Source organism: Oncorhynchus masou, chromosome 24 (assembly GCF_036934945.1).
Source record: "Oncorhynchus masou masou isolate Uvic2021 chromosome 24, UVic_Omas_1.1, whole genome shotgun sequence".
NCBI lineage: Eukaryota > Metazoa > Chordata > Actinopteri > Salmoniformes > Salmonidae > Oncorhynchus > Oncorhynchus masou.
This window is the reverse complement of record NC_088235.1, coordinates 63,947,997-63,963,094: the sequence shown is the minus strand read 5'-3', so window position 1 is coordinate 63,963,094 and position 15,098 is coordinate 63,947,997. Positions and strand designations below refer to the sequence as shown.

At 40.8% G+C, this 15,098-nt stretch overlaps 1 protein-coding gene across 1 annotated transcript in view; it reads left to right on the top strand.

The window, feature by feature from the left end:
• The first annotated feature begins 3,646 nt into the window (after positions 1–3,646).
• Positions 3,647–15,098, top strand: part of vwc2 (von Willebrand factor C domain containing 2) — a 49,210-nt gene continuing 37,758 nt past the window's right edge. Inside the window, exon 1 of the mRNA XM_064933156.1 lies at positions 3,647–3,850. The gene's annotated coding sequence lies outside the window, so the exon portion shown is untranslated. The remainder of the gene's footprint in view (positions 3,851–15,098) is intronic.

Here is a 15,098-nt window from a genome sequence, read left to right as displayed (position 1 = left end):
TCTGTGACATCTGCTGATGTAAAACAGGCTTTATAAATACATTTGATCGAAAATTGATTGATATGGGTGTGCTTGACATTGGCAAAGATTAACCCAAGAAGACTCACAGCTGAAATCACAGGGTGGGGGGTGAATACTTCATTAATTTTGTTAAAATTGTATATTTTTTTCCCACTTTGACATTACTGAGATCATTGACAAAAAAAGTATAATTAAGCCTATTTTAGTCCCACTTTGTAACACAATTAAATGTGAAGAAATCCAAGGGAGGGGAATATCTATGATACCCTCTGTACAGTGTATCTTTGTCATTCACATGAAGAGTGAGACAGAATTCAGATATGGTATGGTAATTGAGTCCACAAATACCTTTCCACTTTGCTAGATTCTTTTTCAACAATTTATTGTACACTAAAGTCTATGTTATTTTTTGTCAAAATAACCTTTTTCTAGGAACTAACCCTATTTATATCTATCATTCCTATGGGGGAAATTGTACAGAGTTGCATGACAGTATTCAGGATATGGAATTTACAAGACTGTTATACCCCGGCTAGAGTTTGTCACAATAGTTATCCTGATCATACCATACAAAGTCTAATGCAGTTATAGTTAAGTTTGGAGCATGTTTAGATATGCAAACCTTGATAGAGTACTCTGTAGTCTCGCTGGTGAAAACTCTGTTGATCGATATGTTTGTATGACTGTTGTGTGCTATTTATTGCATCAGTTGTATCTTGTTTTTGTGGTTGGTCACAAATCACATCACAAATCTTCTGTCTGTCAATACCCTAGTCTAAAACCATAGTTTCCTATGAAATAATATTGCTTTCTGTCAAATGATACACTGTACCTTTAAGCTACAAAAAGTAGGCAAACTGTTTTAAATAATAAAACATTTAGATGAACTTGGCTTAACCCAAAACATCAACTCAATATTCAACAATGTTTCTCATGTCCAAATAGTGTATTATTCCCATTCAGGTCTAAAATGCTGTTGGTGATAATCAATAGTTAATAGGGGATGGAAATTTAATGACAGCGAGTGAAGCCATTTCAACCTTTGGGTGAAGTGTAAATGCAGCAGCCAACTGCCAACAGTGTGCTGTGCTGTGTCCCTGGGCAGTTAGGAGTTCACAGATTCTTGCTTAATGCTATATTAATGATTTCCCCTATCACCCTGTCACAGGGAAAAGGGAAGAGACACTGAATTACTCTAAATAATCAATTATATTAATGCAGTACACACAGTATTGAGAATGAAAAGCATTTTAAGGGCAAAATCACTCTGCAGTGCTGCATTTCGCCATACTCATTCAGTTAGTTGCCTAGATTTTCAGACAATGACCATGGAGTAAGACATAGACCAAAGGGCTTAATTATGGTACTGGAAAGCTTTATAAATTATATTATTTTCTCTTGGAAAAGGGTAAGGAGTCCTGAAGTTTATGAGGGATGTTTGTGTGTGTATGTGTATGTAAACTAAAAAAAATAAACGTCCTCTCACTGTCAACTGTGTTTATTTTCAGCAAACTCAACATGTGTAAATATTTGTATGAACATAACAAGATTCAACAACTGAGACATAAACTGAACAAGTTCCACAGAAATGTGACTAACAGAAATGGAATAATGTGTCTCTGAACAAAGGGGGGGTCAAAATCAAAAGTAACAGTCAGTATCTGGTGTGGCCAGCAGCTGCATTAAGTACTGCAGTGCATCTCCTCCCCATGGACTTCACCAGATTTGCCAGTTCTTGCTGTGAGAAATTACCACACTCTTCCACCAAGGCACCTGCAAGTTCCCGGACATTTCTGGGGGGAATGGCCCTAGCCCTCACCCTCCGATCCAACAGGTCCAAGACGTGCTCAATGGGATTGAGATCCGGGCTCTTCGCTGGCCATGTCAGAACACTGACATTTCTGTCTTGCAGGAAATCACGCACAGAAGGAGCAGTATGGCTGGTGGCAATGTCATGCTGGAGGGTCATGTCAGGATGAGCCTGCAGGAAGGGTGCCACATGAGGGAGGAGGATGTCTTCCCTGTAATGCACAGCATTGAGATTGCCTGCAGTCTCAGTCCGATGATGCTGTGACACACCGACCCAGACCATGACAGACCCTCCACCTCCAAATCGCTCCCGCTCCAGAGTACAGGCCTAGGTGTAACGCTCATTCCTTCGGCAATATACACAAATCCGACCATCACCCCTGGTGAGACCAAACCGTGATTCGTCAGTGAAGAGCACTTTTTGCCAGCCCTGTCTGGACAGCGACGGTGGGTTTGTGCCCATAGGCAACGTTGTTGCGGGTGATGTCTGGTGAGGACCTGCCTTAGAACAGGCCTACAAGCCCTCAGTCCAGCCTCTCTCAGCCTATTGCGGACAGTCTGAGCACTGATGGAGGGATTGTGCGTTCCTGGTGTAACTCAGACAGTTGTTGTTGCCATCCTGTACCTGTCCCGCAGGTGTGATGTTCGGATGTACCGATCCTGTGCAGGTGTTGTTACACGTGGTCTGCCACTGCGAGGACGATCAGCTGTCCATCCTGTCTCCTGGTAGCGCTGTCTTAGGCGTCCTACAGTACAGACGTTACAATTTATTGCCCTGGCCGCATCTGCAGTCCTCATGCCTCCTTGCAGCACGCCTAAGGCACATTCACACAGATGAGCAGGGACCCTGGGCATCTTTCTTTTGGTGTTTTTCAGAGTCAGTAGAAAGGCCTCTTCAGTGTCCTAAGGTTTCATAACTGTGACCTTAATTGACTACTGTCTGTAAACTGTTAGTGTCTTAACGACCATTCCACAGGTGCATGATCATTAATTGTTTATGGTTCATTGAACAAGCATGGGAAACAGTGTTTAAACACTTTACAATGAAGATCTGTGAAGTTATTTTGATTTTTACGAATTATCTTTGAAAGACAGGGTCCTGAAAAAGGGACGTTTCTTTTTTGCTGAGTTTGTGTGTGTGTGTGTGTGTGTGTGTGTGTGTGTGTGTGTGTGTGTGTGTGTGTGTGTGTGTGTGTGTGTGTGTGTGTGTGTGTGTGTGTGTGTGTGTGTGTGTGTGTGCGCGTGCGTGCATGCGTGCTATTAGACTTCTCCTCCCTTCTGAATCCTCCCCCCTCCCCCTCCTCCTTCTCTGCAGATGACTTCGCTTAACTTCCGATCCCGTTTGCTAAGTCAAACGACACCGCTGGTTCTGGATTGATCCATCTGGGCACACTCTCAGTTCACCATGTATTTCTCATATCAGCTCAATTAAATTACAGTCGTAAAACATTACACAGAGACCATTAAAGATTAAACAGGATACTAAAATCAATCTTAATTGGTTAATCTGAGCGTCTTCTCAGAGTTCACTCATTAATTCTCTACAGAGAAGCTATACCCCTCCTAGTGGTCAAGTCGGCGCTCCCATTTCACTGAAAAAAATGAAAATGTGACGTAAGGACCCTAATATTTTTTTTGTCACTCATACCAAAAAAAGTGCCAACGTAGACGAGGAAGAAAGCATTGGCGCCACTCGCCTTGCAGTGTTTCGAACGAGCGACAGAAAGGGAAGGAGGACCTCTCTATAGCAAGGAGGACCTCCCTATATGAAAGAGGACCGCAAGTTGCGCAAGACGCATCTACGGACAATCAAGCATCCTTATTGGGAACTACTAGACCCGTGTTTGCAATAGTGTTTGTAGTTTTGTTTTGTTGTAGGCTATATGCGACAGTTGTTATGTCTCTATAGTGATATGTTGTTACCGTGAGCAGCTTATAGCCTGCAATAAAAAAAAAGCTTCGACTTCTACCTCAACCCAACGGTCACCCAACGGATAAGGACACATGCAGAAGCTTACAGGTATGCATTTATATTATCTGTCACTCTTTCAATTGTTTCGCAACTTAACAGGTGCATACTCAACCAATTAATCCAATATGAAGTAATGTACATTCATACCAACTTACTTTGTTGCAATAGGAGATAGTATCTATACATATAGATGCATAACGTAACGCCCCTGACGTCCATAGTAGCTTATCTGCAAAGGATTTAAAGGTAGTAAATGCAAATGCACAAGCAATTTTTTATGCATCTGAAAAGCATGGAATCCAGTGAGGTAGTAATAAGAGCACCATTCGAAGACAGTCCACCTGCTAAGACTGTGGTGCTCTATTGTGCCAACCAATTGAATGAACTCAAATTGTGTATGCGCTATATTCAGAATAATTAACGGTTTTATTGTCATTTTGAAGTGAACTACAGTACGATGTGGATTGGCTGCCCCCAATTGGGGGGGATTTATTGTTTGATCGTGCCTCCTGTTTTGCGACGTTTTGCAATGTCTGAAGTGCATGCAGTAGACTAGGCTAGGGCTGTAACAGGTGGGGATGTCAAGACTAAGCATCATGTATTTGATCATACAATGCATTATACAGCAAATGCACGCCTTGGAATGAGCAATTGCAATATGGAACATTGCATTCTCCTATCACAGGAATCATTTGTCATCAAGTTAAATTATATTGAAAGGTATGTATGCATACATTGTGTTGAATGACCAGCAAACCCCATTTTTCATGGGGACCCATACATTATCCATCTGCACGATTCCAGACATGCATGGACTTCAGGGGCCAATTTTTTATAATATAAATCAATATCAAAATGATCATGCTTTAAGATTCTGTTCACCCATAGGAGTGGCAATATTTCAGCCAAAGGCAATATTTGGTTGAAATGCAATATTTCAATTACATAGCATGGGATCATTAATAAAACAGGTTCTTTGCTGTTGCACAAGATGCAGTATCATCAGATATCATCAGATACATTCAAATTTGATTTCAAGTGGTGAGGGGATACATTTGATCTGGATTACTGGATCAAAGATTTTGCAACCTCACACAATTTCTGAATAATCCCACACATCTCAGATAGCCCACATGGTTAACACATTAACCCCCAGCAGACATGAACCGGGGACATTTTGCATAGCAGCCTTATTAACTGGCTATTAAGCTTGAGGATCAATATTGAGGATCCAATGTTGTTATTTCCAGTTACAACCTTCAACAGGCTTAAAGTATTTGGGCATACACAATTACATTGATAAATTACATTTTGGGATAATTTAATTATTTTTGATTAAGGATTGTTATTGCATGTTTAGGCTTCTTTTTTTGGAAGTTGGGATTTGGGTCAGTAATAAATCTAACAGTCAATGCATGCAATTTAATAAAACACTGGCAGGCAGCATTAGAAAAGTATTGGATTCTGTCTCAGCCACTCTCATTGCTTTAATTCTATTTTTCTAATTTCACACCATTTATTCACATCAACATATGGAAGCTTTTCAAGTGAAGGAAAATGTATTCAATGCCGTCCCAACACTGTCAACTCTCAGCCCACTTGCCACCACTGTTGGAACACTTTCCATTTCATGTCACTTGATCTACATTGTCACAAAATTAAACCGATGTCAAAGGAAATGCTTGAGCTGCATATGCCTTCTTTGCAGAACATGCAATGTCATCTATGCGTACAGTGCCTTCAGGAAATATTCACACCCCACATTTTGTTGTGTTACAGCCTGAATTTACAATGGATTAAATCGAGATTTTATTCAGCTGGCCTACACACAATAACCATTGGCCAGATGAATTTGAATTATGTTTTTAGAAATTGTAGCAATTCATTGAAAATTAAAAGCTGAAGTGTCTTGTTATGTCAAGCATAACATTCATGAGTAAAAATGTGCTTAACAAGTCACATAATACGTTGCATGGACTCACTCTGTGTGCAATAATAGTGTTTAACATTTATTTTGAATGACTGCTTAATCTCTGTACCCTACACATACAATTATCTATAAATTCCCTATATTCGAGCAGTTAATTTCACAGATTCACCCACAAAGACAAATGCCTCGCTTAGAAGGGCACCTATTTTTAGATGGGTAAAAATAAAAAAGCAGACATTGGGACTTAAAAACAGTTACAGAGTTTAATGTCTGTGATAGGGGAAAACTGAGAATGGATCAACAACATTGTAGTTACTCCACAATACTAAACTAAATGAAGGAGTGGAAAGAAGGAAGCCTGTACAGACTAAAACTATTCCAAAACATGCATCCTGTTTGCAATAAGGCACTAAATTAAAACTGAACTTTGAACTTTACTGTGCATTCGGAAAGTATCCAGACCCCTTGATTTTTTTCACATTTTGTTACGTTTACAGTCATATTTTAAAATGGCTGTAAAAAAATAGATGAGAACTCTATTGGTAGATAGTGTGGTCTACAGCTTATCATAAGGTACTATACCTTAGGCGAGCAATACCTCAAGACTTCTTTAATATTAGACATTGCACACCAGCTGTTATTGACAAAAAGACACACACCCCCACCCCTTGTCTTTGTTCTGCCGGTGCATTGAAAATCTCTCCAGCTTTATATTATCCGTGTTGTCGTTCAGCCACTACTCGGTGAAACATAAGATATTTCAGTTCTTAATGTCCCGTTGGTAGGATAATCATAATCGTAGGTCATCAATTGAATTTTCCAATGATTGTATGTTAGCAAGTAGGATTGATGGCAAGGGAAGTTTACTCACTCGCCTACGGATTATCAAAAGGCAGCCCGATCTGCGTCCTCTTTTCCTCCGTCTTTTCTTCACGCAAATGACGGGGATCTGGGCCTGTTCACGGGAGAGCAGTATATCTTTCTCATCGGACTCGTTAAAGGAAAAAGCTTCTTCCAGTTTGTGGTGAGTAATCCCCATTCTGATGTCCAGAAGTTATTTTCGGTCATAAGAGACGGTAGCAGCAACATTATGTACAAAATAAGTACACAAATAAGTGATAAACAATGCAAAAAAATGAACAAAATAGCACAATTGGTTACGGGCATGTTAAATGTCATCCTCGCCGATGCCATCTTAACATGATTTGAGTTCCTCTGTGGAGATGGGAGAACCTTCCAGAAGGACAACCATCTCTGTAGCACTCCACTAATTAGGCCATTATAGTAGAGTGGCCAGAATGAAGCCACTCCTCAGTGAAAGGCAGTGGTGGGTAAACTACTACATTTTCAAACTTAAAGTAAAGATACCTTAATAGAAAATGACTCATGGTCAAAGTGAAAGTCACCCAGTAAAATACTACTTGAGTAAAAGTCTAAAAGTATTTGGTTTTAAATATACTTAAGTATCAAAAGTACATGTAGTTGCTAAAATGTATTAAAAGTAAAAGTATGAATAATTTACAATTCCTTAAATTACCCAAACCAGAAGGCACAATTATTTTTTATTTATTTATTTATGGATCGCCAGGGTCACAATCCAACACTCAGACATAATTTACAAACAAAGCATTTGCATTTAGTGAGTCTGCCAGATAAGAGGATTGGACCATTTTCTGTCCTGCTAAGCATTCAAAATGTACTTTTGGGTGTCAGAGAAATTGTATGTAGTAAAAAGTGCATAATATTCTTTAGGAATGCAGTGAAGGAAAAATAAAAGTTGTCAAAAATGTTAATAGTAAAGGACAGATACAAAAACAAAATAAACATAAGTAAATAATACTTTAAAGTACTACTTAAGTACTTTACACCAATGATAAAAGGCACATGACAGCCTGCTTGGGGTTGGACAAAAGGCACCTAAAGGACTCTCAGACCATGAGAAACAAGATTCTCTGGTCTGATGAAACCAATATTGAATTCTTTGGCCTGAATGCCATGCATCAAGTCTGGAGGAAACATGGCACCATCCCTACAGGGAAGTAGGGTGGTGGTAGAATAATGCAGTGGGGTTATTTTTCAGCGGCATGGACTGGGAGACTAGTCCGGATCGAGGGAATGATGAACGGAGCAAAGTACAGAGAGATCCTTGATGAAAATCTGCTCCAGAGCGCTCAGGACCTCAGACTGGGGTGGTTCACCTAAGGTTCACCTTCTAACAGGAAAATTAGCACACAGCCAAGACAATACAGGAGTGGCTTAGGGACAAGTCTGAATGTCCTTGAGTGGCTCAACCAGAGCCTGGACTTGAACCCGATCGAACATCTCTGGAGAGGCCTGAAAATAGCTGTGCAGCGACGCTCCCCTTCCAACCTGACAGATTTTCAGAGGCTCTGCAAAGAAGAATGGGAGAAACTCCCCAAATACAGGTGTGCCAAGCTTGTAGTGTCATACCCAAGAATATCTGAGGCTATAATTGCTGCCAAAGGTGCTTCAACAAAGTCCTGAGTAAAGGGTCAATACTTACAGTACCAGTCAAAAGTTTGGACACACCTACTCATTCAAGGGGTTTTCTTTATTTGTACTATTTTCAACCTTGTAAAATAATAGTGAAGACATAAAAAAATATGAGTTAACACATTTGGAATCATGTTGTAACCAAAAAAGTGTTCAACAAATCAAAATATATTTTATATTTGACATTCTTCAAAGTAGCATTTGCACACTGTTGGAATTATCTCAACCAGCTTCATGAGGTAGTCACCCGGAATGCATTTAAATTAACAGGTGTGCCTTGTTAAAAGTTAATTTGTGGAATTTCTTTCCTTCTTAATGCATTTGAGCCAGTCAGTTATGTTGTGACAAGGTAGGGGTGGTATACAGAAGATTGCCCTATTTGGTAAAATACCAAATCCATACTATGGGAAGAACAGCTCAAATAAGCAAAGAGATACGACAGTCCATCTTTACTTTAAGACATGATGGTCAGTCAATCTGGAAAAGTGCAGTCGCAAAAACATTAAGTGCTATGATGAAACTGGCTCTCATGAGGACCGCCACAGGAAAGGAAGACCCAGAGTTACCTCTGCTGCGGAGGATAAGTTCATTAAAGTTACCAGTCTCAGAAATTGCAGCCCAAATAAATGCTTCACAGAGTTCAGGTAACACACACATCTGAACATCAACAGTTCAGAGGAGACTGCGTGAATCACACCAAATTTCAAATCAAATGTTATTTGTCACATGTGCTGAATACAACAGGTGTAGCCCTTACAGTGAAATGCTTACTTACAAGCCCTTAAACAACAATTCAGTTTTAAGAAAAATGCCACGAAAACTAAGAAGTAAAATGAACAAATAATTAAAGAGCAGCAGTAAAATAGCGTAAAATAGCGACGCTATATACAGGAGGTACCGGTACAGAGTCAATGTGCGGGTGTACCGGTTAGTCGAGGTAATTGATGTAATATGTGGGTAGAGTTATTAACCTCTCTGGGATAGGTGGGATATTAGCGTCCCACCTGGCCAACATCCGGTGTAATGGCAAAGCACCAAATTCAAATTGATTACTATAAATATTCAACTTTCATGAAATCACAAGTGCAATACATCAAAATAAAGCTTAACTTGCTGTTAATCCAACCAAGGTGTCAGATTTCAAAAAGGCTTTACGGCGAAAGCATACCATACGATTATGTTAGGACAGTGCTTAGCCACAAAAATCAATTTTACAGCTAAGGAGAGAAGTCACAAAAATCAGAAATATAAATTAAATTAATAACTAACCTTTGATGATCTTCATCTGGTTGCACTCCCAGGACTCCATGTTCCACAATACATGTTTGTTTTGTTCGATAAAGTTAATCTTTATATCCAAAAACCTCAGTTCAAATTGGCGCGTTATGTTCAGTAATGCATTGTCTCAAAAAAATCTGGTGAAATTGCAGAGAGCCAAATCAAATGACAGAAATACTCATCATAAACATTGATGAAAGATACAAGTGTTATACATAGGCTTAAATATAAACTTCTTCTTAATGCAGCCACTGTGTCAGATTTCAAAAAAGCTTTACGGCAAAAGCATACCATGTGATGATCTGACTACAGCGCTCAGCTAGCAAAACAAGACATACAGTTACCCACCACGTTGTGGAGTCAACAAAAGTCAGAAATAGCGTTAAAATTAATCACTTACCTTTGATATTCATCGGATGGCACTTCCAGGACTCACTCCCAGTTACACAATAAAGTTACACAATAAATGTTAGTTTGGTTCGATAAAGTTTCTCTTTATGTCCAATAACCTCCTTATTGTTTGCGCGTTTAGTTCAGTATTCCATATGCACAAAGCAAGGTCCCATCATCCAGACGAAAAGTTCAAAAAGTTCCACTAAAGTTCGTAGACACATGTCAAATGATGTTTCCAATCAATCCTAAGAGTGTTTCTGTCATAAATATTCAATAATATTTCAACCGGACAATACCGTTTTCATTACAATGGAAAGAAAACAAACGGTGCGCTTCACAGGAACGCGCGATAAACAACTCATGCCTTTGAGCTGAGCCATTTACAGTGACTGCTCTTATTCCCCCCCCTTTTCACAAGTGAAGCCTGAAACAACTTCTAAAGACGGTTGACATCTACTGGAAGCCTTAGGAAGTGCAATCAGACCCCACAGACACAGGATATTGGATAGACAATCCCTTGAAAACTACAAACTCGAGAATTCCTTCTTGGTTCGATTTTTCTCAGGTTTTTGCCTGCCCTACGAGTTCTGTTATACTCACATACATTATTTTAACAGTTATGGAAACTTCAGAGTGTTTTCTATCCAATACTACCATGCATATGCATATCCTAGCTTCTGGGCCTGAGTAACAGGCAGTTTACATAGGGCACCTTATTCATCCAAGCTACTCAATACTGCCCCCATTCCCAAAGAAGTTAAAGTGAATTGTGCAATGCATGTAGTTTGGGGAGCCATTTGATTAGATGTTCAGTAAGCTAAGGACCCTGGGACTAAACACCTCCCTTTGCAACTGGATCCTGGACTTCCCGACGGGCTGCCCCAGGTGGTGAGGGTAGGTAGCAACACATCTGCCACTCTGATCCTCAACACTGGAGCCCCTCAGGGGTGCGTGCTCAGTCCCCTCCTGTACTCCCTGTTCACCCACGACTGTATGGCCAAGCACGACTCCAACACCATCATTAAGTTTGCAGACGACACAACAGTGGTAGGCCTGATCACCGACAACAACAACACAGCCTATAGGGAGGTCAGAGACCTGGCCGGTTGGTGCCAGAATAACAACCTATCACTCAACGTAACCAAGACTAAGGAGATGATTGTGGAATACAGGAAAAGGAGGACAGAGCACGCCCCCATTCTCATCATCGACATGGCATCGACCGGGCGGCAGGGTAGCCTCGTGGTTAGAGCATTGGACTAGTAACCGGAAGTTTGCAAGTTCAAATCCCCGAGCTGACAAGGTACAAATCTGTCATTCTGCCCTTGAAAAGGCAGTTTACCCACTGTTCCTAGGCTGTCATTGAAAATAAGAATTTGTTCTTAACTGACTTGCCTAGTTAAATAAAAATAAATGGCTGTAGTGGAGCAGGTTGAGAGCTTCAAGTTCCTTGGTATCACCAACAAACTAGAATGGTCCAAACACACCAAGACAGTCGTGAAGAGGGCACGACAAAACCTATTCTCCCTCAGGAAACTAAAAATATTTGGCATAGGTCCTCAGATCCTCAAAAGGTTCTACAGCTGCAACATCGAGAACGGTAATTGCTCTGCCTCCGACCACAAGGCACCAAAGAGGGTAGTGCGTTCAGCCCAGTACCTCACTGGGGCTAAGCTGCCTGTCATCCAGGACCTCTATACCAGGCAGTGTCAGAGGAAAGCTCTAAAAATGGATTTGACTTATGACTTGGGGATAGAAGCTGTTTAGAAGCCTCTTGGACCTAGACTTGGCGCTCCGGTACCGCTTGCCGTGCGTTACCAGAGAGAAGAGTCAATGACTAGGTTGGCTGGAGTTTTTAACAATTTTTAGGGCCTTCCTCTGACACCGGCTTTCATGGTCGAATTGCTGCAAAGAAACCACTACTAAAGGACACCAATAATAATAAGAAACTTGCTTGGGCCAAGAAACACGAGCAATGGACATTAGACTGGTGGAAATCTGTCCTTTGGTCTGATGAGTCCAAATTTGAGATTTTTGGTTCTAGCCGTTGTGTCTTTGTGAGACGTAGAGTAGGTTGATCTCTGCATGTGTGGTTCCCACCGTGAAGCATGGAGGAGGAAGTGTGATGGTGTGGAGGTGCTTTGCTTGTGACACTGTCGGTGATTCATTTAGAATTCAGGGCACACTTAACAGCATTCTGCAGCAATACGGCATCCCATCTGCTTTGCACTTAATGGGATTATCACTTGTTTTTCAACAGGACAATGACCTAACACACATCCAGGCTGTGTAATGGTTATTTGACCAAGATGGAAAGTGATTGAGTGCTGCATCAGATGACCTGGAATCTACAATCACCCGACCTCAACCCAATTGAGATGGTTTGGGATGAGTTGGACCGCAGAGTGAAGGAAAAGCAGCCAACAAGTGCTCAGCATATGTGGGAACTCCTTTTAGACTGTTGGAAAATAATTCTAGGTGAAGCTGGTTGAGAGAATGCCAAGAGTGTGCAAAGCTGTCATCAAGGCAAATGGTGGCTACTTTGAAAAATCTGAAATATAAAATATTTTTTGAGCTGTTTAACAATTTTTTTGGTTACTACATGATTCCGTATGTGTTATTTCATAGTGTTGATGTCTTCACTATTATTCTACAATGTATAAAGTAGTCCAAATAAAGAAAAACCCTTGAATGAGTAGGTGTGTCCAAACTTTTGACTGGTACTTTATGGAAATGTGATAAATTCGAAACATTTTCTAAAAAACATTATTTTCTTTGTCATTATGGAGTAATGTGTGTATATTGATGAGAGGAAAAAACTATATCATCCATATTAAAATAAGGCTGCAATGTAACAAAATGTGGAAAAAGTCAAGCCGTCTGAATAATTTCCGAATGCACTGTATGTCCTGAATACAAAGCCTTATGTTTGGAGAAAATCCACCACAATTACTGAGTACCACTCTTCATATTTTCAAGCATGGTGGTGGCTGTATCATGTCATGAATATGTTTGTCATTGGCAAGGAACTAGGGAGTTTTTTGGGGGGTAAAAAAACAGAATAGGGCTAATCACAGGCAAAATCCTAAATGAAAGCCTGTTTCAGTCTGCTTTCCAACAGACACTGGGAGTTTAAATTCATCTTTCAGCAGGACAATAGCCTAAAGCACAAGGCCAAATATACACTGGAGTTACTTACCAAGATGACATTGAATGTTCCTGAGTGGACGAGTTCCAGTTTTGACTTAATCTGTTTGAAAATCTACGGGAAGACTTGAAAACGGTTGTTTAGCAATGATCAACAACCAACTTTACAGAGCTTGACATTTTTTTAAAGTATGATGTGAAAATATTGTACAATCCAGGTGTGCAAAGCTCTTACCGAGACTTACCCAGAATTCGCCTACAGCTGTAATCGCTGCCAAAGGTGATTCTAATATGTATTGACTCAGTATTTCATTTTCAATACATTTGCTAAAAAGTCTAAAAACATGTTTTCACTTTGTCATTGTGAGGTATTGTGTGTAGATGGGTGAGAAAACATATCTATCTAATCCACTTTGGAATTCAGGCAGTAACACAACAAAATGTGGAATAAGTCAAGGGGAATACTTTCTGAAGGCAGAACAGAAATATGAGCCCTCAGTGTGCTTAGTAAGCATCTCTCACACAATCTGTTTAGAAAATTGTGTGTCTATGTTATAGTTGTAATAATGCTTACTATAAGCCTAAGGAGAACACTGCCTTCAAATTTAATTGCAGCTTAGCTTTAATTGTGGAATTTTGGTTGTAGACTCCATTCATTTATGTATCTTTTTAAATATTTGATTTGACTAGACAAGTCAGTTAAGAACACGTTTTTACTTAAAATGACGGCCTACCCCGGCCAAACCCTAACCCGGCCAATTGTGCCCCGCCCTATGGGACCTCAACAGGATGGAGTTGAACTACTCTGGAGATTTGTGGGGCTTCATTGCTGATGTGATAGGTGATCTCCATCACACAGATGCTACCTGATTTAGGAGGCAATGCTTCTGTACACACTCAAGTTGTACAACTGATGAAAATGGTAGTGATACAACAGAGTTTTTCTGCACAAAAGAAATACACAAGCATTTTGGAGTCACCCCACAGTCGTTGTGTAAACATTATTTGTGCAGTCAAGCTCTCTGTTTGACTCACAAAAAATATCAGCTGTATCACAACCATTCTGAAACATTTTTTGTACACCAGTTGTACAACATGAGTGTTGTACACGGCCACAAAAGAGGAAATGCTTTCGCCAGTTATCCTCTTCCCAGCCGTAGTCTGTTACAATACACTGCTGATAATATCCTACCTCGGAGGTAAGAGCACACTCCACACTCATTCCTATTTGCATAAGAGTACATTTTTGGGTAGACACTCCCTGACACAGGAGGCTGAACAACATAGTGTAGAGATGATAATCATTAATAAACAATTATGGTAATTATTTGCTCATTGCCCTCAGAAGATTTTGGCGTGAAGTGAGAACTCCACTCAAGAATAAGAGATTGCCCATTCATAGATGTGTGTTGGACCAACAAGAGCATTAGAACAATCAGCCATGGAACAACCCTAGGCTCAAAACGAACCCACTGGGCACAGACGTCATTTCAACGTCTAGTTTTGATTTACATAGGTCCACAGACGATGCAATCTCAACCACACTGCACACTGCCCTAACCCATCTGGACAAGAGGAATACCTATGTGAGAATGCTGTTCATCGACTACAGCTCGGCATTTAACACCATAGTACACTCCAAGCTCGTCATCAAGCTTGAGACCCTGGATCTCGACCCCGCCCTGTGCAACTGGGTACTGGACTTCCTGACGGGCCGCCCCCAGGTGGTGAGGGTAGGCAACAACATCTCCACCCCGCTGATCCTCAACACTGGGGCCCCACAAGGGTGCGTTCTGAGCCCTCTCCTGTACTCCCTGTTCACCCACGACTGCGTGGCCACGCACGCCTCCAACTCAGTCATCAAGTTTGCGGACGACACACCAGTGGTAGGCTTGATTACCATCAACGACGAGACGGCCTACAGGAAGGAGGTGAGGGCCCTCGGAGTGTGGTGTCAGGAAAATAACCTCACACTCAACGTCAACAAAACTAAGGAGATGATTGTGGACTTCAGGAAACAGCAGAGGGAACACC